The sequence below is a fragment of the Lagopus leucura genome, unplaced genomic scaffold (assembly GCF_019238085.1).
Source record: "Lagopus leucura isolate 7727_CA_CO unplaced genomic scaffold, USGS_WTPT01 Super-Scaffold_100038, whole genome shotgun sequence".
NCBI classification, from domain to species: domain Eukaryota; kingdom Metazoa; phylum Chordata; class Aves; order Galliformes; family Phasianidae; genus Lagopus; species Lagopus leucura.
Genome location: NW_024962287.1, coordinates 4841076 through 4861826, shown reverse-complemented (window position 1 = coordinate 4861826; position 20751 = coordinate 4841076). Strand labels below are relative to the sequence as shown.

At 46.7% G+C, this 20751-nt stretch overlaps 1 protein-coding gene across 5 annotated transcripts in view; it reads left to right on the top strand.

Annotated features, from left to right (window-relative positions):
* The window catches only part of EXTL3 (exostosin like glycosyltransferase 3), a 115366-nt gene that overhangs the window by 43391 nt on the left and 51224 nt on the right, over nucleotides 1-20751 (top strand). Inside the window, exon 2 of one of the 5 annotated variants that reach the window (XM_042883516.1) lies at nucleotides 20589-20686. The exons of the other annotated variants lie outside the window; for them this stretch is intronic. The gene's annotated coding sequence lies outside the window, so the exon portion shown is untranslated. The remainder of the gene's footprint in view (nucleotides 1-20588; nucleotides 20687-20751) is intronic. 5 annotated transcript variants of the gene reach the window in all.

The following is a 20751-nucleotide window of genomic DNA, read 5'->3' as shown; positions in this document are numbered from 1 at the left end:
CTTGCCCCCTGTCATTTAACTGCTTGTGTGTTTTCATTTCTGTCATCAGTCTGCATAGGGTCTGAGCTCTTCCCACTGAGGCACTGTCTTCCCAGATAGGACCTTGTTCTTGGGGCCTGTGTTTGTGTTGCAGTGTGCAGCAGTATTGCCATTCGGCTTCCTGGTAATAATTTGGTCTCGGCAGGGTTCTCTGTTATAGTTTCTCTTGTTGGATCTAATACAAAGGTATTACTTTGTCTTCCTTCATTAGAAAATTGCTCTGTAGCCCAGTCAGCAGCCTTAAAACTCTATTTTTATGTTGTCTTTGCCTATCACTTTGTGATAGGCAGACTTTTTCCTTGCCTTTCTATACCTCCAAATATTGATGTAATCCTGGCAAATTCCATCCCTGCCAGTGCAATTGGTGCATACAGTGAAATGAAAACATGGGGAATCCAAACAAACTGGTTCACCAGAGAGCTTAAACTACAAGTCCTGGTCATGAGGCAGCCTCAGTTTCTTCATATATTATGGCTGAAACTTGGAGACTTCACAAAAAATGTTGGTTTTTCTGTTTGTTTTGTTGGTTGTTTTTCTTTTTTTGAGGGAATGTTTTGCTTTTTAGTGTTCTCTTGTTTTTTTTCGGTTTGTTTTGCTGAAGTACCTGACAATGAAACTTGTTTGCAATTCATTTTGAGGCACGTAAAACATCTTGTGTTAGCAGAACCAGATGCAGTTGAGACTAACAGATAAAATGTGTGAAAAGTGGGTGTTTTTATTCCTCTGTACTGTTGAATAGGAATTTCCCATGGAAGTCTGGATATTCAATTTCCACTTGCAAGCACAATTTTATCTCCTCGTTGGCTCAGATCCACATGATAACGCTGTATTTCCAACCTCCACGTGCACCTTTCTTGGATGTGATTTCTTCTTTAAATGGTGTGGGGCTCTGCACACTGAAAGCAGGTCTCTGTGGCTGGCTTTACTCACATCAGTGCTTCTTCATAGTCTGTGCAATCCAGAGAGCTTCTCCCGCTGGAAGCTGAGTAAAATCAAAAGAGATCTGAGACTTCAGCCTCGTGGTTCTTGTTTGCAACAGCTGGGTGCTTATCAGAGATGTGCACAATGGAAAGGGTGTCTCAGATAGCAAAGTTAAAAGCCACCAGCTGTTATCTGTGTGACCAGTGTGTGCTGATTGCTTGAGGTACTGCAAGTTCTAGAGGTATGTGAAATTACCAGGAAATTACCATTATTTAGGTCATTTCCATATCTTCGAGTTGCCTTTCGTATACGTGCATTTCTTATTAATTAATAAATAAATTAATAAATTAATAAAAAAAAAAAAATCATGGCTGAAGGAGCAAACTGCTACAGACAGCATTTGTGTACCAGGGCCCTATGGGATTGTGGGGAAGTGACTGCTTGGAGCAGCTTTGCATGGAGAGAAGTACTTGTGTGTAATATTCAGCAAGTGTTGTGTACAGGTCTGCTGTCTGTTCTGGTTAGCTGACCCCATTGATCGTCAGTGGAGATGCTGATACTTTTGAAATAAGGACAAAAACTAAACCCTACCAAAACTCAATGTTTTGCATAGGAGTCAAGTCATGAGGGTTATTTATTGGGAATCAAAGTGTGTGTTGAGGGGCATGGTTTAGTGAGAACTATTGGTGATCAGTGCATGGTTGGACTGGGTGATCCTGTGGGGCTTTTCCAACCGTGGTGATTCTATGATTCTATGATTCTGCATCTGACCGAAGTCTGGATTTGGGTTTGTTGTCCCCAGTTTGAATGAATGTGAAGACTGAGCTTGAACCTGAATTAATCTAGTCTCTGTCATCCTTAATGGGATTGCCCCTCTCCAAATGTCTCTGCATGTAAAGGTTCCTGAGTTTCCCTCTGATGTGACAGTTCCGCAGAGGCTTTGGAAAAGTCTGTTGTGCAAAGTGCACAGTGCAAAATTGAAGGCGATGCAGAGCTTCTCTGTGCAGTACGAAATGCAGGCACTTTGATGGAATACAGTTCTGTTCTCTGTTAATGGAGTTTGACAGGGGAGGTTTACGTTGGATCATAGGAGGAAGATTTTCCCCCAGAGGGTGGTGAGGCACTGGAACAGGTTGCCCAAGGAGGCTGTGGATGCCCCATCCCTGCAGGCATTCAAGGCCAGGCTGGATGTGGCTCTGGGCAGCCTGGGCTGCTGGTTGGTGACCTGCACACAGCAGGGGGTTGGAACTGGATGAGCACTGTGGGCCTTTGCAACCCAGGCCATTCTGTGATTCTATGATTCTATGAGTTGCTGTCTCTGGAAGTGTTCAGGAATCATGGGGATGTGGCACTCGGGGACATGGCTTAGTGGGCATGGTAGTAATGGGTTGAGGATTGGATTAGGTAATCTTGGAGATCTTTTCCAACCTTATTGATTCTATGAAAGCTTAAGATTTTGGGATTAAGGGAAATGTAGAATTCATCTGATCTGTGAGCATTCATTCACGTGTGCGTTGTCTCCAAAGTTCTTGTTCCTTAATTACGGCTTTGCTGTTGGTGCTGGGCAGCTCACTGGTGGACAGTGTTGAGAAGCATCCAAACTTGGCTGAAGCTTTTCACAGAATCACAAATGGCCTGGGTTGGAAGGGACCTCAAGGATCACGAAGCTCCAACCCCCCTCCACAAGCAGGGCCACCAACCTCCACATTTCATAGCAGCCCAGGCTGCCCAGGGCCCCATCCAACCTGGCCTTGAACACCTCCAGGGATGGACGGGGCATCCACAGCCTCTCTGGGCAGCTGTTCCAGCACCTCACTGCTCTCATGGTAAAGAACTTCCCCCTGACATCCAACCTCAATCTTCCCTCCTTCAACTTGAATCCATTTCCCCTTGTCCTGCTGTTATCCACCCTTTCAAAGAGTTGATTCCCCTCCTGTTTGTAGGCTCCCTTTAGGTACTGAAAGGCTGCCATGAGGTCACCCTGCAGCCTTCTTTTCTCCAGGCTGAACAAGCCCAGCTCCCTCAGCCTGTCTTCGTAGGGGAGGTGCTCCAGCCCCCTGATCATCTTTGTGGCTCCTCTGGACCCTCTCCAACAGCTCCCTGTCTTTCTTGTACTGGGAGCTGCAGACCTGGACACAGCACTGCAGATGGGGCTTCATGAGGGCAGAGTAGAGGGGGACAATCACCTCCCTGTCCCTGCTGGCCACCCCTCTGCTGATGGAAGAGGCTGCAGTTGTTCCTCTCCACCCTGCAGCAATCCCCACAAATCTCCTGCACTGCCTTTTACCGCTGTTCTGCCAAGGAATGGGCCGGTGTGCATTAAGCCTGAACAAATGGCTATTTTGCATGGTTAGTTCACGTGTTTGCAAAGTCTATTTCATGCTATAAAGCACTGGGCTTCATTTGTGATGAGTGGGTGTTATGCATGTGAGGAGACATCACACCACCAGCTGGGGTAGAGGAGGAATCTGCTACTGGAGTGTTGAGTCAGAAGTCATGGCTGGTGTTTGGGAAACTTTGCTTTGAAAAGCTGGCAGAGGTTCTTGGCTTGCAAATGGGAAAAGATAACCCTGCTGGGCTTCCTGGGCTTAGAAGTGGTGCTGTGCAGGATCTGTTCCTAGAGTTTGGTGATGTTGCACATTGTGAAAGAGGAATGGTGGGCATCCTGGGCTGCTCTGTAAATTAGTCAGCCTCTGCTTAGCTTTCTGTTATTAAGGAGCTATCACCTAGCCTTTTGCAAAACCTGACTTTGTACTGAACTTCTGAATTTGACTCAAAGCCATAAGTGTAAAAAAAAAAAAAAAAAGCCAAAACAAACAGATGAGGGCCAACCTTTAACTTCACACCTTCCATAGATGGGGAGTCAGGTGTTGGGGTGATTTGGGGATTTCCCATACTCCACCTTGCTCCAGTTCTGCCCTCACCAAATCCAGAGGCAACAGTACCAATTATTTTAGCATCACCTGGGGCGGTCTTGGAAAGCCCCAGCGATGCTGTATTCTTAACAGTGAATTTCTCAGAGCCATTTCAGAGCTGTGGGAATTGTACACAGCAGGAGCCCAGGAGGAGGCGGTGTCAGATGTTGTGCAGCACAGCAGGTCAGTGTTGCCAAGTGGTACTCGTGACACCCTGGAAGCAAAGCACAGCTTTGTCTGTTCTCTGAGCACTGCAGAGTTGTGCTCTGCCTTCAGACTGGCGCGTGATGGTTGACATGAGTGCGAGGCAATGCTCTGCTGCCTTTCTTCCAGGGATCTGGCAAAGCTCTGAGCTGTGAATCCTGTAACGCAAACATGCTGAGTAACTCGTTGGATTGCTGTGCTGCAGGTGGGTTTGGATACATAAAGCGAGGTGGGAGTGTGCATACTGACAGTGGGTTTCCACTTCTGCATCTTTTCTTTCCAGATTACCTCAAAGATGAGCTAGGAAAAGGTGCCCAGTGCCAGGATACATTCAATTCTAACAGAATTTCAAATGCCAAAGCTGCATTACCAAAGTACAAGAAATAAGCACCCCTCTCCTCCTTCCTTTTATTCTTTTCTTCTTGAACCATGCAGTTTGGGGTTGATGGAAGAAAAGAGGGCAGGAGGGTTTCACAGAGAGTTCTTGTGTGCTCCTGGTGTGCCCCACTCCTGCACCTGGGTTTTATTTTGGAGTTTGAAAGCTATGAAATAATTTAACCCAGACTAGCAAGAGATACTAGATTATTATTGTTACTTTTTTCGTGTCTCCTAAGTCATCATTTGAGACCATCAAGAGAAATCAGTTCCCAGATTGAGTTCTGTGGTAGTGTGGGGCTACAGGCATGGCTTGGCACGAGCATCTCCTTGAATTCCTATCCAAGTGGGATGGTTGAAGGCACCAGATGGATCAATTCTGTGTAATTAAGTCCTTTGGTCTTGTTGCAGGCAAATTTGTAAGATGCTTTACGTCCTTCTGAACAGGAAGTTGCTCTTGATTACATTCCTAGCCTCAGTTGCTATTTGTAGCATTCTGTTGAGATCCCCTGTGAGTTCCTGAGGAATGCTGCAAACTGGAGCAGACGAAGCGAATTCCCTGAGGTTGCACGGAAGGTCTGAGACACAGCTGGGAATAAAGCCCCAGTCACCCAACACCCCTCACTGTAACTGCTGTACAGGAATTTCCTCCTAGCGTGCTTCTAATAGAAACTGCAGGGCCAAATTAAGTGGACAGATTGCAATCGCTGCTGCTGAGCTATCCCAGCTGTAGAATTACTGCAGCCCTGTGCTCTTTGCTACTAATTTGGGAAGTTTGCTGTCTTTTCCCCTTCAGTGCTCCACCTTTCTGCATTCCCGGCTCCTCGTTGTGGGAAAAGAGCTCAAATGACCATGAAGAGCCCAGATGTTGTTTCTGGGGGGCAGGAAGCACGAGGCAGCTACCCCTGATTTGCAGAGCTAAGAACAAGGAGGGTATTAATGTCCACCTACATTCGGCTTGGTGGGCAGATGAAGGAGGCACATAGAGCAGGCAGGCAGCTCGCTGGGTTTACTTCTCAGCATTTCTTTTTATTGTTCTCCTTACAGGAATGCCTGCAGGCCTGAAGGGAAGTCAGGCCTCTGTTAGGACATGGGCTGGGCATGAAGTGAATGTGAGATTCCAGATGCTGTAGGTGAATATGAGATTAAGCTTGTATGGTGAGCGATAGGAAGGAAGGCAGCAGCTGTGTGACACAGGCCAGCAATAAACATGGTTTTATAAGGTTGAGAATGTGCCAAGAGTTATGTTGTTATCTACTCCTGGCACAGTGATTTCAAGTCAGCAGTAGTGAGTGGGAGAGCACACATGGGCTTCTGGGGGACTGGAGAGTGTCTGGATGCCAGTGTCTCTCATTATGGGAGGGTTGGAGAGGGTAGGGAACAACACGATCAAAGTACCTTTTGTTCCCTGCAGCATAGATTATAGTAATGTTGCTATGGCCACAAATCTTCCTCAAATTGCTGCAGCCAATTCATGAATTTCCTTTTTTATTACATCTTAATGTTGAAAATCAGCTAGGCTGCCAGAAACCTCTCCCAAGGAAAGCTCTACTGTTGGCAGTGTTGGGAGCTGCACCCGAGCTGGGGGCAGGTAATGAGTATTGCTGTACAAGGGGGAAGCTGGAAGGAGAATCTCTTGCTGTATAATTTTGGGATGTGTTTGAGGCTGAAGTAATTAAATTAATCCTAAATATCTAACTGCTCACTTACATCCCATGACTGCCTATTAATTAGTTACTCTTGTCTCCAGGGTTTTTGGAGTACCAGGGCAGCTGAGCCGTAGGCACTCTGATCCTGTAAGTGTATCCTGCTCTGCTCTGCTCCCTGCAGTGCTTTCTCCGGAAGCCTGGGGGCCAGGCAGCTTCCTCATCCCATGCACAGCAGCAGGGTTTCCAGAGCAGGGCTGTGACATCTCTGGCAATGCCTCCTGCTGCTGCAGTGCCTGCAAGGCTTTATTTTATCCTTCTGTCTGCAGCTTTGCTCGCTCACAAAGGAGCTTGTACTGTACGGCGTGTCTCAGGCAGCCCAGCCAAACAAGTGACCCTTCCTTCAGCCTTCAGTTCTTTGAGACCTGAGCACGAGGGGGGTGAGGGACTTCTGTTTGCTTTTCTGCCTGTTATCAGTCAACCATTCATTCCATCTCTCCTAAAATCACTCAGCCAGCAGAACTCCTGGCTTTGTGGGTGGAGAGGAAAGGAGCGGGGAGAAAGTTGGCTTTGGCTGTTCCACAGCTTTCCCCACTGGTCGTTTGAGATTCTCACGTTTTGGGATGCTAATGCTTTGTCTGACAGCTCCTGAACTGATCTCTGGGGTTGCATTAGGGCTTTGGGACCAAGCTGTAAAGAAGAGACTCCTAAATGCCAACCGTTCCTCTGTCGCTGTCCAGTGGCCATGGGCAAATTACTTAGCTCTTTCTTTCCTTAATTTACCTAATTACTGCTTCTTGATATCTAGATGTTCAGGTAATCTGTGTTGTACATTAAGTAGTGATGGTGAAGCTCTCTTGTCGTATGGTGAAGTAAACAGCAACACCCCTGTCTGCCATGTTTAATGTGGCAGCTCACTGTGTCATTTAGGTAAGTTTATCAGTTTGGTGCCCATTGAAATGTATCCTTGGTGCTTGGTGTCTTCTGAACCATGGGTTAGGCTTTTCTGATGGGAGGAAGAGGACCAAGGCTGGAGGAGCTGCATGAGGAATGGAGCTGGAAGCAGAGGAAGAGAAGGCCAAATGAGGAATGACAGATGAGGAGACAGGTTCAGACTGTAGGTGGAGGTTGTGTGCAATAATCCATTGCACTTTCTTCTTTGTTTTTACTTCCTTCTCCTGCTACTTGTGCTGACGTTTTGAGTTAATTCCTAAGGAAAGAAAAAAAACCCAACAACCTAAACTGCTTTTGCAGCTTCAAAAGCAGGAAATCCTCATTAACTGCAGTGCAGCTTTATCAGCCCATTCTCACACTGGCAGTCTGAGCTTTTCCTTCCTTTTTTCCTCTCAGAAAGAGGGCTGATGCATTGGAACAGGCTGCCCAGGGAAGTGGTGGAGTCACCACCCTTGGAGGTGTTTAAGAAAGGGCAGCTGTGATACCTAGGGATGTGTTTTACTGGGTGATACCAGTGTAGGTGGACAGTTGGACTGGAGGATCTTAGGGGTCTTTTCCAACCTTACTGATTGTGTGATTGAATTCCCCTTGCCGTGTCCCAGCAGGTTGGTAACTGGTAACTTATGGTAACTCCTGGGAGCTGCAAGAGTGGCTGGAGAAGTCAAGGCTGTGTGGACAGAGTTGGAGCACTCCAGCAGCCTCTTTTGTCCCACGTCTGTGGCAAGTTCTTACATTCACCCAACAAAGCATTAATGTTCTCCTGCTGGATTTGACAGAGGAAATTTATATCTGGTAGAAGTCATAAAGAATCCCTTTTCCCACAGCTGACTTCCTAAATGACTTCTCTTTTCCCCTGTGTGACATTTTTTGCCATTATACAAAACTATTTATATGAAGTGTCACAAATGCGCGTTGAGAAAGACCACCTCACCACCCTTGTGCCACTAAATCATCTTCAGGGCTGCAGGACTTGGTTTTGCTCTGAATCTTTTATAAAAATTTCCTGTACTGCTCCCTCTGTGTGCCATCAAATGTAGATAATGAATACTGCAGATCCTCCTTTTGAGTGCATGGAGGAGGAATGGGGATGTTTTTCTGGGAAAGGATCATGAGGAGGTATTCCCCAGCTCTGTTCGTGGGATCAGTGTTCAACGTTCTTATTCTGTATTTCAGCCCTATCACCATGATCTTGATTGTTCTGAAATTACTTATCTGAAAGAGACAGAGGTTCATTATGATAATTCGCTTTTTGCAGAATCACAGAATGGTTGGGTTGGAAGGGACCTCAAGGATCATGAAGCTCCAACCCCCTGCCACATGCAGGGCCACCAACCTCCACATTTCATAGCAGCCCAGGCTGCCCAGGGCCCCATCCAACCTGGCCTTGAACACCTCCAGGGATGGACGGGGCATCCACAGCCTCTCTGGGCAGCTGTTCCAGCACCTCACTGCTCTCATGGTAAAGAACTTCCCCCTGACATCCAACCTAAATCTTCCCTCCTTCAACTTAAACCATTTCCCCTTGTGCTGCAGTTATTTCCCCTCCTGTTTGTAGGCTCCCTTTAGGTACTGAAGGCTGCAATGAGGTCACCCCGCAGCCTTCTTTTCTCCAGGCTGAACAAGCCCAGCTCCCTCAGCCTGTCAAATTATCACATTAAATATCTGTAATTGGTATTCTTATTATGGACTTGAAGTGTCCTGGGATTTTTAGCATGCAGAAGTGAATCTGGACACCTGCACTTTCTGTTGTGGTTACCTGAGTTGGGAGCATGTTGCTTACAGATCTCCTTCAGTGCCCCATCTAGCAAAGAATGGGTTCAGGGGAAGCCATGGCATGGATCCCCTGGAACCATGTGGCAGGGAGATAGCAACCACTGAGAGCTTTCTGTCCCTGGGATTGATATTATACTGTTTGAAAGAAGCATTTGTAATCACTTTATAAAAAGATCTGTGAGTACAGGATAGACCCACTGGGAAGATCGACCAGGAGCACACGTTTGGAGACTAATTTGGGGAACAGGTGTGGGATAAGGTGGTGCTTCTGCTTCTGACTGTGCTGCCTGAAATCCTTTGGAAAAAGGAAAACTTCTCCAGCATGGTGAGTCCTGCTTGTGTTGACAGCACAAGTTTTACTCTGTTATGAGATCCTGTTACAACCAAAACTGTTCTCTGTGTTGGCCTCTCTAGAATGGCCAAGGTGGTTTTCTCTTCCATCAGGCAGAGTGAAAGCTCTGATAGTGGTTACTGGCAGTGTCGTGGGCTTTGTTGAGCTGTGGCATAACTCAATCCTCCCTTAATGCAAAGCACAAGCAGTGTTGCAATGATCAGCTGTAACAGGATCTCTGCACCCAGCAGAAACTGTAATGGAGATTGGAAGTGGGTGTTGGCAACGACACCAAAGAGAAGGGAGGAGGGGAGAGAGAGGGTTTGGGAAGGAGCCAGAAATCAGAGTAAGGGCAGCATTAGGAATGGGATGAGAAGTGCCTGGGGAAGGAACGAGGACAGGTGGCTGGAGCTGCCTGGTCAAGGGAAGGTGACCTGTGCTTTTCAGCCCTGTAGGTGAAACCATTTCTGCGTTTGTCCTTAACAAATTAGGAACATGTGCCATCTCTGCAAGGTAGCGTTCAAGGCCAGGCTGGATGTGGCTCTGGGCAGCCTGCTCGTGTGGTTGGCGACCCTGCACATAGCAGGGGGTTGAAACTAGATGATCATTGTGGTCCTTTTCAACCCAGGCCATTCTATGATATGCAGATGGTGCCAGATTCTGCCTTTGCATGCTCTCAGAAGTAAGTAAAGACCCTGCTTCATCTCCCATATCTTCTCCAATTCTGTGCATTTGCAAGTGCTTGACAAAAATACTCTGTTCTTTGTTGCCTTTCCAGCACCAGAACAAGCATGAAGGGATGAGCCAGACTATTGTCTGCGTTAAGCATTGATGATGCAAATTAAAAGCTACATTCAAGCTTTAGTCGTTGCTTCCTGGGAAAAAGCTGTGACTTGGAAAGTGTATTAGAGCCACGTTACATCTATATGGGACACTTGAAAAACTAAAATAATCAATTTGCAGAAGCAAGCTATTTAGCTCAGAGTCACTGGATTAGCACACTGTGAGCAAGGGAATACATTTCCCACTCCAGCTGCCTGTGTAGATGCCTGGAGCTTTGTAAGGAAATTTTCCACAGTCTGATGCACGCATTGTAGAAATAAGGGCAAACTTTGCTGCTGTTCTGAAACTAACTTTTCTCATTATTTGAATCTTTGACCAAAAAAATGTGTCAGGGTTTGTGCCATCATGTCTGAGTCTTCTCTGAGCAATGCAGGGAGCTGCCAGCCTTTCCGTGGGCTCAGATTTCCTGAAGCTTTGCATGTTTTTAAAAACAACAACAGCAACAACAACAACAACAAAGTATTTTTAAGGTTGAAGTTGAAATGGTGCAGCTTCCATTTGGGAACTGTTGTAGTTTTAATTTGGAAAAACATACTATAAAATGTCCCATAAAACTAGATTGTCCTTCCCAATGTACTGGCAAATGATTCTCATCAGCTTCTTCAGGCTCTCTGCTTTCATGTGTTTAAGCTCTGTGGTATGTTCAGGGAGAGAGTTACAGTGGTTTTCAGTAGAGGGTCATACATTAATTTGCACAATGGAGCACTTGGGGAAGATTAATACAAAGAATGTGTTAATAACAGCGAATCGGAAGTCCTTGCAGATTTTTGCACCGCTTGCTATGTGCAGGTAGCTTAGTGACCATAAAGTTGCTGTCTGGTTTTGCTTGTAAATGAGATGTGCTCCGAGGGCTTCCTTCTAACCTGGGAAGCTGTAGATGAGCACAAATGCTCCCTCCTTCCTGTGGAAGGCAGCTAGCACATAAGTGTTGGCCCTGGGCTAACAGTGTTGCAGACTGACCTTCTGTCTTCTCTTGCTGTTGCCTTGCTGTGGGAGCTGCAGGGCTTAAGGGCAGGTTGCCAGGAGCTCACCAGCTTGCTAGTAGCTTGCTGCTGTCCAAATGCATCGGTCAGTTTACTGGATGCCAGCATTGTTCCCTGATTTTGTGTTGTTGATATTCATTGCATCTTCAGCTCCTCCCAGCACCACTGAGTTTGTGGTAGAGAGGCAGGACTTAACACTGTAAGACCTTACCAGGTTATTTTCCTAAGGGCATCATGAATTTCCCAGGCCTTGATTTGATGTTCTTATCCCTGAGCCTTACAGAGCCCATGCTTCTCCATCACCCTCAGGAAGATCACTTGCTTGAGTCATTTCTATTTGATGGGACCTCATGGAGATCCCTGCTGCCAAAAGGAAGGAGCCCAAAGGACCAGCAGTGTCAGGTTGTATCTGCGTCCTTCACAGAGCTCTCTGTCTCTTTGTTGTATGCTCTCAGTGCATTTAGCTCAGCTGCCCCTGGGTTTGTGCAGTACGGGATTTCATGGGCCGTGGATATGGAGAGGCAGATACAGGCAGCAAGGTGTCTGGGAGTGTCTCCCTGCTGTTTTTCATCAACCCCTGAGATACCACAGGGTGTGCAACTGCTCACCATCTCCTTTGTCCCAAGCTGTACGTGTTTCAGGGATTGCTGGAGACTCTAAGAAAAAAAAATAACTGCTTTTGAGTAACATGAAATCCTGATTATGGAAATACTGTGTATCACAACAAGCATTCAACTTCTGCTCGCTCAGAAATCCTGCTGTGAGGGATCCATGCATGAACACAAGGATGCTTAAAGAGAATTTTGCTTAAATGCACTTGTTAGGATGCTCATGTGAAACTGGTACCTTCATGGCTAAAATCAATGGTTTTGCTTGCAAGGCAGCGTCTGTGCTGAGTAACTTTTATGGATGAGCAAGATGTTGAGATCTTTATCCAAAGGAACATGTGTCCTTAATTAGACAATGCAACAAAACTGCAAATTAAGGTAGGTAATGAGAGAAAGGAGATCAATGCAGATTCCATCTGGGAAAGGTAAATGGTTTCTAAGCATCTTCCAGCCACAATTTCCCTGTGGGAATAGATGGTTGTTGATGTAAAACCTCTCTGCTGTTTGGCCAGCAGTTTGCTGGTCGGTGCAGTTGGGGCTGATGGAAATAGTCATTATTAAAAGCTTGCCAGGTGCTCTGTGTTTGAAAACCTTATTTTCAATGGCTTATATTTTGTCAAACATGGTTTCGGCGAGTTGTCTGCAAAGGGATGTGCTGCTTGGGAATGCTCCAGTGAAAACAATTCAGCTGTTGTGGAGAACGAGGCTGAGAAAATACACAGTTCTTACACTGAAAAAAATAAAACTGGAAGCACAGTGACCATTTTTTCCCTTCTAAGCTGCCTTGCCCCTGCTCTTGGGAGCAATGACTTGATGTTTGGCAGATGTCTCTTTTGCAGTTCCCATGCAAATGCACCAAAATTGAGCCAATTTGGAAATGTGCTGGGGAATAGGGGCAGGGAGTTGGAGCAGGAGAGAGAAAAGCTGTGTTGCTTAAGCACTGCTGAATGCCTCCCTGGAACTGGATCCTCTCCTTGCTGCTGTTACAGTGTGTGTGACTTTGGGAAGGTGCTGGAAGCGTGCTGTGAGAGTATCGTTCTCAGAGCACTGGGTGCTTTTTGGAGACCCCGTATCTGGTTGTGCAAGGTTAGTGGGGCTGGTGCTCTGTGTGTGTGAAAATATGTATGCGTGTATGGTTGTATGCCGGTGAAGGCAGTAAAATGTGTATCTGTATGTGGGTACATTGAGATCTGAGTCATTTCTAGGTTAGTAGAAGCTGCTGTTCATGGAATCACGGAATCACAGAATGGTTGGGTTGGAAGGGACCTCAAGGATCATGAAGCTCCAACCCCCTGCCACACGCAGGGCCACCAACCTCCACATTTCATAGCAGCCCAGGCTGCCCAGGGCCCCATCCAACCTGGCCTTGAACACCTGCAGGGATGGACGGGGCATCACAGCCTCTCTGGGCAGCTGTTCCAGCACCTCACCTCTCTCTCTGTAAAGAACTTCCCCCTGACATCCAACCTCAATCTTCCCTCCCTCAAATTCAAACCATTTCCCCTTGTCCTGCTGTTATCTCCCCTTTCAAAGAGGTGATTCCCCTCCTGTTCCCAGTCCCTCCCTACCTCTGAGCCTCATAAGGCTGAAAGAAACCTCTTCTCAAATTCTTACACTTAGATTGGCTGGTTTTCTAAGTTAATTTTGTTTAATGGTCAGTAGACAATCAGATTTATTTTTAAGGATGACTTTTCCTACTTAATTCATTCATCCATAGTGAAAAGAAATGGGCTGGATTATCTTGTGCTTTTAGGTGGGAGTGTGCTTCCTTTGAACTTGTGGTATATCACAGCTGTGATCAAGTTCAGTGTTGGGTGGCTGGGCCGTGCCAGAGCTGTTGAAGGAGGTTTAAGCCCTCATCTCTGCTCATTTCTTTACCAGTATGAGAAATAAAAGTCACATAAAGGCTGTGATAAAGCTGCAGCACTGCAGATGTGATCACAGTAGTTCATAGTAAGTTTGAACGTAGTAATTCGTAGTAATAACTTCATCCTGGCTATTCTGATGATCTTCATTGGGTGCAGAATTGGTGCTGAGAAAATCTGTGGGCTTCAGAAAACCGATGGAGTCATAAATCATTATTAGAATATGATAAATGGCTTGGAGTAATCCAGATGACTTTATGAAACCACCGCTCCCACAAACCGGATTTGAAGCATTCCAGGACAGAGGCTTTGCCTGGAGAGATGTGGGCACTGGGAAGAGGTTTGGGGCTTGTCCCAGCCCACCAGCCTGCTCGAGTTCCCAGAGCGATGGTGCAGCAGTGAGTAATGCCATCTATGGATGTGCAAGTAGGGGATAGGGAAAAAGGATGTTTTTGCTTCCCAAAGCTGATTCCATGGGGATGCTGGTGAAGTAGCTTCTATAGCTCTCGTATCCGTACTTTTAAAATAGACGTGGGAAAAGCTAAAGAACATGTGCAGAGAGCAGCAGGGCAGGGGAGAAGGGGGAGAAGGATCTGGACTTGAACTTCTTAAATCTCCTGCTGTGTCTGGAACAAACAAAACCGAACTCCCTTGCTTGGGGAGAGAGTGCTGGGTACTGCCAGGTCTGCTGGAGGGATGAGAAGTTTGAGTGGTACAGAGTGGGAGGTTAGGAGATAGGCACTGCTGTGATTGGGCATTGGAGGAAATGACCAGGAGGGGATGGATTCTGTCTCTTTGGACCAAGCCTCAGAGCTTCTTTGGAGGTCCTGTGACTGAAAGGAGGTATTTGGGCTCACAGGGAGACACGCAGCGACACTTTATCTGTGGGGATGCTGAGATGCAGAGATACTGAATCTGTTCTGCTCATGCAGAAAGCCCGTGGCATGGTCACAAAGGAAGGCATGGGATGTATCAGTCCAGTGTCACAACACAGACCACATCAGGAGGTGGCTTCTGAACAGCTTGTGCCAGTACAGTTCTGCACAGAGACACTGCAAAGGCGGTTTCTGTTCCCTTTTTCTGGGGGCAAAATCCCTTAGCATCATTTCTGCTGTGAAAGCAAAACGCCGTAGCGAGAGTGATTTTTGCACAGGAGAATGCTGGAAGTTCTTGCTCGGACCACTTCCTTTTGAATAAATTTCCACAGCTGATGGGAAGCTTAGGAAGCGTTCTCAAAGGGAAGTGCTGCTCCTATGTGCTTTGCTGCATTATCTGTCTGCAGCGCAGGGAAGGACTTCTGTGCAGGAACAGGCTCTAAATGTGCCTCTTGCTTTTCTCTGAAGCAGCTAATTTACCCCTGCTGAGCATCCCTCTGCTTGCATGCTAATTATTCATGCCACCCAACTGCTCTAATGTGAAAAGGATGTGTGATATCTCCAACAGGGGGTTGGATGACTTTGGGTGAAGCAGCACAAGCCAACCACAGAGGACCTTCATTTGAAGATCCAGTGTTTATCCCTAAATGTCTTCTTGAGCATAAGCAGTAAGCAAATGGCTTCTATCTGAAAGTTCTTTTCTCCTGTGTTACAAAGGATTTTTTCCTTGGCTATCTTTTTCTTCTGCAAAAATGAATCCTGGCACTGTTCTGCTCCTTATCCACCTTATTTCTGCATGGAGCATCCTTGTGCACTTGTCCTTTTCTCATATCAAGCCCTACTCTCTACAATGCTCTCATCATAACAGCTCAATTGGCTGACTTGAGCACGTGGAAGGAATTGAGGGATTTTTTAGAGGAGAGCTTTGTCAGTGTGGGATTTCAGTATTCACTGGGTCATTTAAAGGCACGTGATCAAGAGTTGTGTCTCTGTGCCTCATCGTCATTCTGGCATAACAACAGGCACCCCAAATGGTCCCTCATTTCTAGTTCTATTCTCCACATTCTTTTGCAGAGCATTAATATGCTGGGTAGTCTGTGTGCTCAAACGAGGCATAAACAATTCAGACAGCAAATGCTATAGACCAAGTGTAGTTAATGGGCCCAGATGGTTATGTTGCCAGTTTTATGTGACGTTGCCTGCATTAGCCTGGAAAACTTTCAGCTCTTAAATATCAAAGAGCTCTATTTAATGTTTTGCATTGTCCAAACTTCCACTGGACTTTTGCATCTCCTTAATATCATTTAGTACAGCAGAAGCTGGAGGGTCTGCTGTAGGTTCAACAGAAATATGCATCTACCTGAGTGCAGGAGAATGGGCTTAAATAGCCATGCTGAAAGCAGGTTTTAGATACATAATAGCATGGGGGACAGTATGGAAATAATGATGGTACAGGCAGGTGAGTGAGATAAAAAAGCAGCGTGGATGAAAGCCTTGAAAGAAAAGAAAATAGGGAAGCAAGTGGATGTAATTGTCAGGAGAAGATGAGATGAAAGCAGATTGTGTTGGTTTTGGTACTGATGGGTGAAAGTAAAAGCTTTTCAGTGGATATTGAAAGGAGAAGTGGAAAAAATGGTCACATTTAGCAAGCTGCAGAAGAAGGAGGTCAGAGGAGAGGACTGATACATCCAAATATTCCACAATGCCATTAGGTTTCTGCTTTGCTTTCCCTAGCTCCTGGTAAGCACATTGCTCACAGCCACCTGGGACTGCAAATTCTCCATCCTCAGTTCTTGCTGGATGGAAGGTGAGCTCAGCTGGGTCTGCATCTGAGGTGCTGGGTTTAATTTCCAGAAGGATCTTATTTGTTTACATTGGAAATTTCCCATCTCCAACACCTGTTACAATCATGAAATCTTAAAGGTTGGAAAGGACCTCTCAGACCCCCAGGTTCAACCCAATCCACCCCACCGTGCCCACTGCCCACATCCCTCAGTGCCACATCCCCATGGTTCTGGAACGCCTCCAGGGATGCTGACCCCACCACCTCCCTGGGCAGCTGCGCATCACTGCTCTTTCAGAAAATAATTGTTTTCTGATACCCAGCCTGGTCCAACATACTCAATGGCTTAGCTTTGCCCTAAGCATCCATACTCTCATTTTCCAAGTGATTCTCATGTGTGCATAAGCTCACTGGTATTCCTTCTCTGCAGCAGAGAGCTGCCTTCCTCCCATGGACAGCAGCAACCAGGAGCTGGGTTAAGGCTGACAGCAGTGTGAGCAGCAATGATGGTGAGCACGTCTCTGTGGTGTGTGCCATTCTCCTCCATCTGCGCCAAATGCAGCCCTGTTTGCTTAGCAAAATAAATGAGAATTAAAGACTGAAATGCAATTTAATTCACATGCATTTTTTTAACAACAAAACTCATGTTTCAAGGAATGGAGGGATTCCTTATCCATTAAGTATATAATTCTATGCAGATTGCTGTTATCTTCAAAGACCTTTAGGGGCTTCAGCTCACCGAAGGCCAGCACATCAAAGAAGTGTCTTGGAGTGCAAACATGCAATGTACAGATGGCACAGGGGTTCATGAGGCTCTGAGCCCATGGGTAAGGAGCAGATACTGCATTACTGAGCCACCATCTGACAGCTGACAGGTGACTCTCTGCATCAAAGGTGACCTGAAGCACTTCTAATGCAGTAAAAAATTGCTTCCAGGCTTAAGAACCACAAAATCCCATGTCTGGTTGCAAGAGCCATCTCTGCTTAAAAATCCCATGCTTCACAAAGCACATTCTGTTTGTTCCTAATGACTTCACAGGGGCATCTTCAGCTCTTGCTCTGGGCACTGTGGAACAACTCTTGGTGCAGTGTCTGCACGTGCAGAGGGTGACATGGAGGGACCTGCAGCATGCTAGGAGCTGACAACAAGCTATTTTCCAATAGAGCAGGCAGCAGCATCGTGGTTGGGGTCGGGGTTAGGGGTTGGGTGGTTTTATCTTGGAGTTGCTCAGGTTGTTGGTGTGGGAATTTCTTGTGGTTGAAAACTGCGCTGAAGCTTCTGTCTCTGCAGGTCAAAATAAATTACCTGTAGAGCATCGGATCCTGCAGAAAACTTCACCTTCATAACAGGGACACTTTGGAGGCAACAAATAAAGCTGCCTTTTGCCTTAGGATACATAGGTTGGGTTCTTGCTTCAGCTCAGCGGTGTAATTGAGATGGTGCAGACAGCAAGGCTGCCTCTTCCCATGCCCCAGGCAAGCAGTGACCTGGGTTCAGCTGCCTTCTGTCTTCTTCTGAGTTAGGATTCAGTGGTGCTTCCACTCTCTCCCAAGATACTGTGCTCTTCCCTTTTCCAGGTTAGTTCTCATTATGGCATGTAGGAGCGAGTGCTGTGCCGGGCAGGCAGGCAGGGGATGTTGGAGCAGTGTGGTGTGCTCTGCCCAGCAGAGCTGGGTAGGGCTGAAGATCAGCATCCCTTTCCAGCTCCAAGCACTTGAGTTGGTGCATAGCAACAAGTTGAAGGGATAACTGATGCAAATTAAATCATTTTTTTGATTGTCAGCAGTGAAGAGTCCAGCAGAACCCCTACATGGTGCCTGGACAAAAAGCAGCTGCCTTCTGTCATGGGAATCTTGAAAGCATTTCTGCTTGTACCAGTGCTGTTTGAGTCTTTCCTGGCCTAGGTCTGAGCCAGTCATGCTGCATTCCAGCCCTCTGCCCTCTTCTCTGGAGACTGGCACTCAGGGAAGTGCCATTACTGCACCTGAGTGATAGGGCAGTAGTGGGCAGGACACACCAAACCCAATTACAGCCTGTTCCATCCCTCTGCAGTCCATCCAATGGAGAGCCCATCACACGCCTCGGCAGATCCCACGCTTCATTTGTAGCCTAGGGGAGGTGAAGTCAGCTGTGTTACCATGTCACAGATGTGTGCAGGGCTGCAGAAATCAGTGTTTCCCATGTGCTGTGGAACCACCTCCCCTTCTATCGAGCACAAGCAATGTCTCAGAAGGCACATCTCCACGGGGAGCACTTTGGTAGCAATCTGCAGTTGTTGACTCTTGTTCTGTGTGTCCAGTCAGTGCTGTAAAGGCTGCTGGTTGCTTTTTTTTTTTTAATTAAATGGCAGCTTGCTAAGGGCCAGGTATTGTTGTGACAGTACCTCTCAAGTCCTTAAGCTGCTTGAATCACTCCAAGGAGCCAGCAATAAAAGAGCTAGAGTAAAATGTATCCCACAATGTCCTTCACTTCTGCTGACAACTGCAGTTTAAATTCCTGATGCAATCTTTTAGCATAGTTGGCTTGTAAGAACTAATAAAAAATAAAATGTAGCTGTAACAGCTCCTTGCTACTGCATCTCTGATGGGGAGTGGGGAGAGAAACAGCCTTTCTTTTAGGGTGAGCTGGTGGTGGTGTAATGCTGCTGCTGTTAATATTGTACTCTGGTCGCTGTCACTAATATATCTTGTAAGTTTTACATTATGTGGTAAACAGAGTTTGTTAGAGAGGAGGCATTGCTTTTATTGTGAGGTGTTGTTCATCCCATGAGCACCTTTGTGTTAGAATTGTGCTTGAAAGACTCAGGAGAGTGATTAGTTGGGATGATGCAAGTTTGAGTATCGCATTGAGCAGTGGGTTAAAAGGTGCTCACCATTCGTACGTGTCCCCATTCTTAGGTCCTTTGCCCCAGGAGCAGTGTGTCTTGAGTTTCATGGACCCGGACTTAAAGAATTAACCAATATAGGTTTTTATTTTGTGAACTGTATGCATTCAAAGCTTGCACTAAAGCCTTGCCAGCTAGCACAGTGTGCAGGTGCTGGACTTGTGTCCTGTTGCTCGTGGGTTTTGCAGGACTTGTTGAAATAAAATCCTCAGCTGTGGCTGTTGAGTAACACCATCACTTGTGGTTTCTGAGGAACTCTGGAAGGAGTTTGCAGTTCTGGGAGGAGCTGGGATTGGAGGGGCCATGGCTATTAGTTCCTGTTTCTGCAGACACCTTGTAGCCTTTTGCAGATGGAAACATGCCATCCCTTGCAGCTTGCAAGAGAGAAGAGCTCCCTTTGCAGCGTGTTTACTGCTTCTCAACTCAGAGATGCAGGAGCTTGGGAAGCATTTTGCCAGCTGAACAGAAGAGAATGGAGGAGCTTTTATAGGCAGCTGCCAACCTCCATGCCAGAGCCCAGCAACAGCCACCAAAGCTCCTTTCTTGTCCCTGACAGCAGAGCTTAGGCAGCGAACATGGAACACGTTAGCAACGGTAAGGGTGGGAAGAGGGAGACTTGGGATGTGCTGCTTGTGCTGGCTGCCAGAGCTGTGTAGGAGTATGAAAGCAGGATGGGCATGGCCCTGATCCACAGCGCTTATGTTCTGAAACAAAAGGGAATGCCACATGCAGCAGAGACATCGGCTGCTGAGCAGCAGTCCTGTATCCTCAAGCTTCAGTTAGCAGAAGGTACTTTGTTTTCTTTCAGTTTTCTGTATGTTTAAATGATTATTTGCAGCAGAATTGTGTCTAAAGTGGGTTTTGAGCTAGGAAAAAGGGATGAGGAATTACTGGGAGTCGCTGGACTTGAATGTGGATCTGGTGGTGGATTTCCTGGGGTGTTGTGGAACAGGGCAGGGGATTTGTGGTGCTCCCCTGGGCATTGAGGGAGTGAAGTAGCTGCCTTTTTATGGTGGGGAATGGTTCAGTGTGTGTGTACTCCAGAGCTGCTGGCTGCCAAGTGCTGTCGTGGAAGTGTTTTATGCTAAGGGAGCTGAGAACACATTGGATATTAGGAACAGTTTCTTCTCTGAAAGAGTAATAATGCATTGGCACGGGCTGCCCAGGGTGGTGGTGGAGTCACCATCCCTGGAGGTGTTCGCTGCAAGCTGGCTTTATGCTGATGGAGCACAGAGCTGGTGACCTTCGTCTCCTCCCGTTAGCTATGAGAGACTTGAAATATCCTTTCTTGTTAAGAGCCTGGTATTTATGAAACGTGCTGGTCGCTCCTCGCTGTGCTTCTGTGGCTATTCCTCCTGGCTTGGGGTATCATGGTACCCAAGGTGTCCTTTGCTGTATGCCTGTTGCCATGGCTTGTGTCCTCCAGCGCAGTTCAGCTCCATGGGAGCTTTGGTGCTTCACGAATCTCTTCTGGAATGCATGTTTTTAGCCAGCACGCTAATGGGCAGCATCTCTTGCACAATGCCTCTAGGCAATGGGTAATGTGTTTCTTAAGTACATATGGTTCTGTTTGTTTTTTGTATTAAAGAGAAGCACCCTTGAGATCAACACTAAGGGAAAGAAGAAAAGTAGTGAAGGATTGATGTGTGATGCAGGACAGCTCTGAGCCAAGAAGCAGTGCAGCAGGTAAGGCACAGCCAAGCTCTGCAGTACGGGTCTGCTTTACACCTGCCATGAAATTGCTGCTTCCC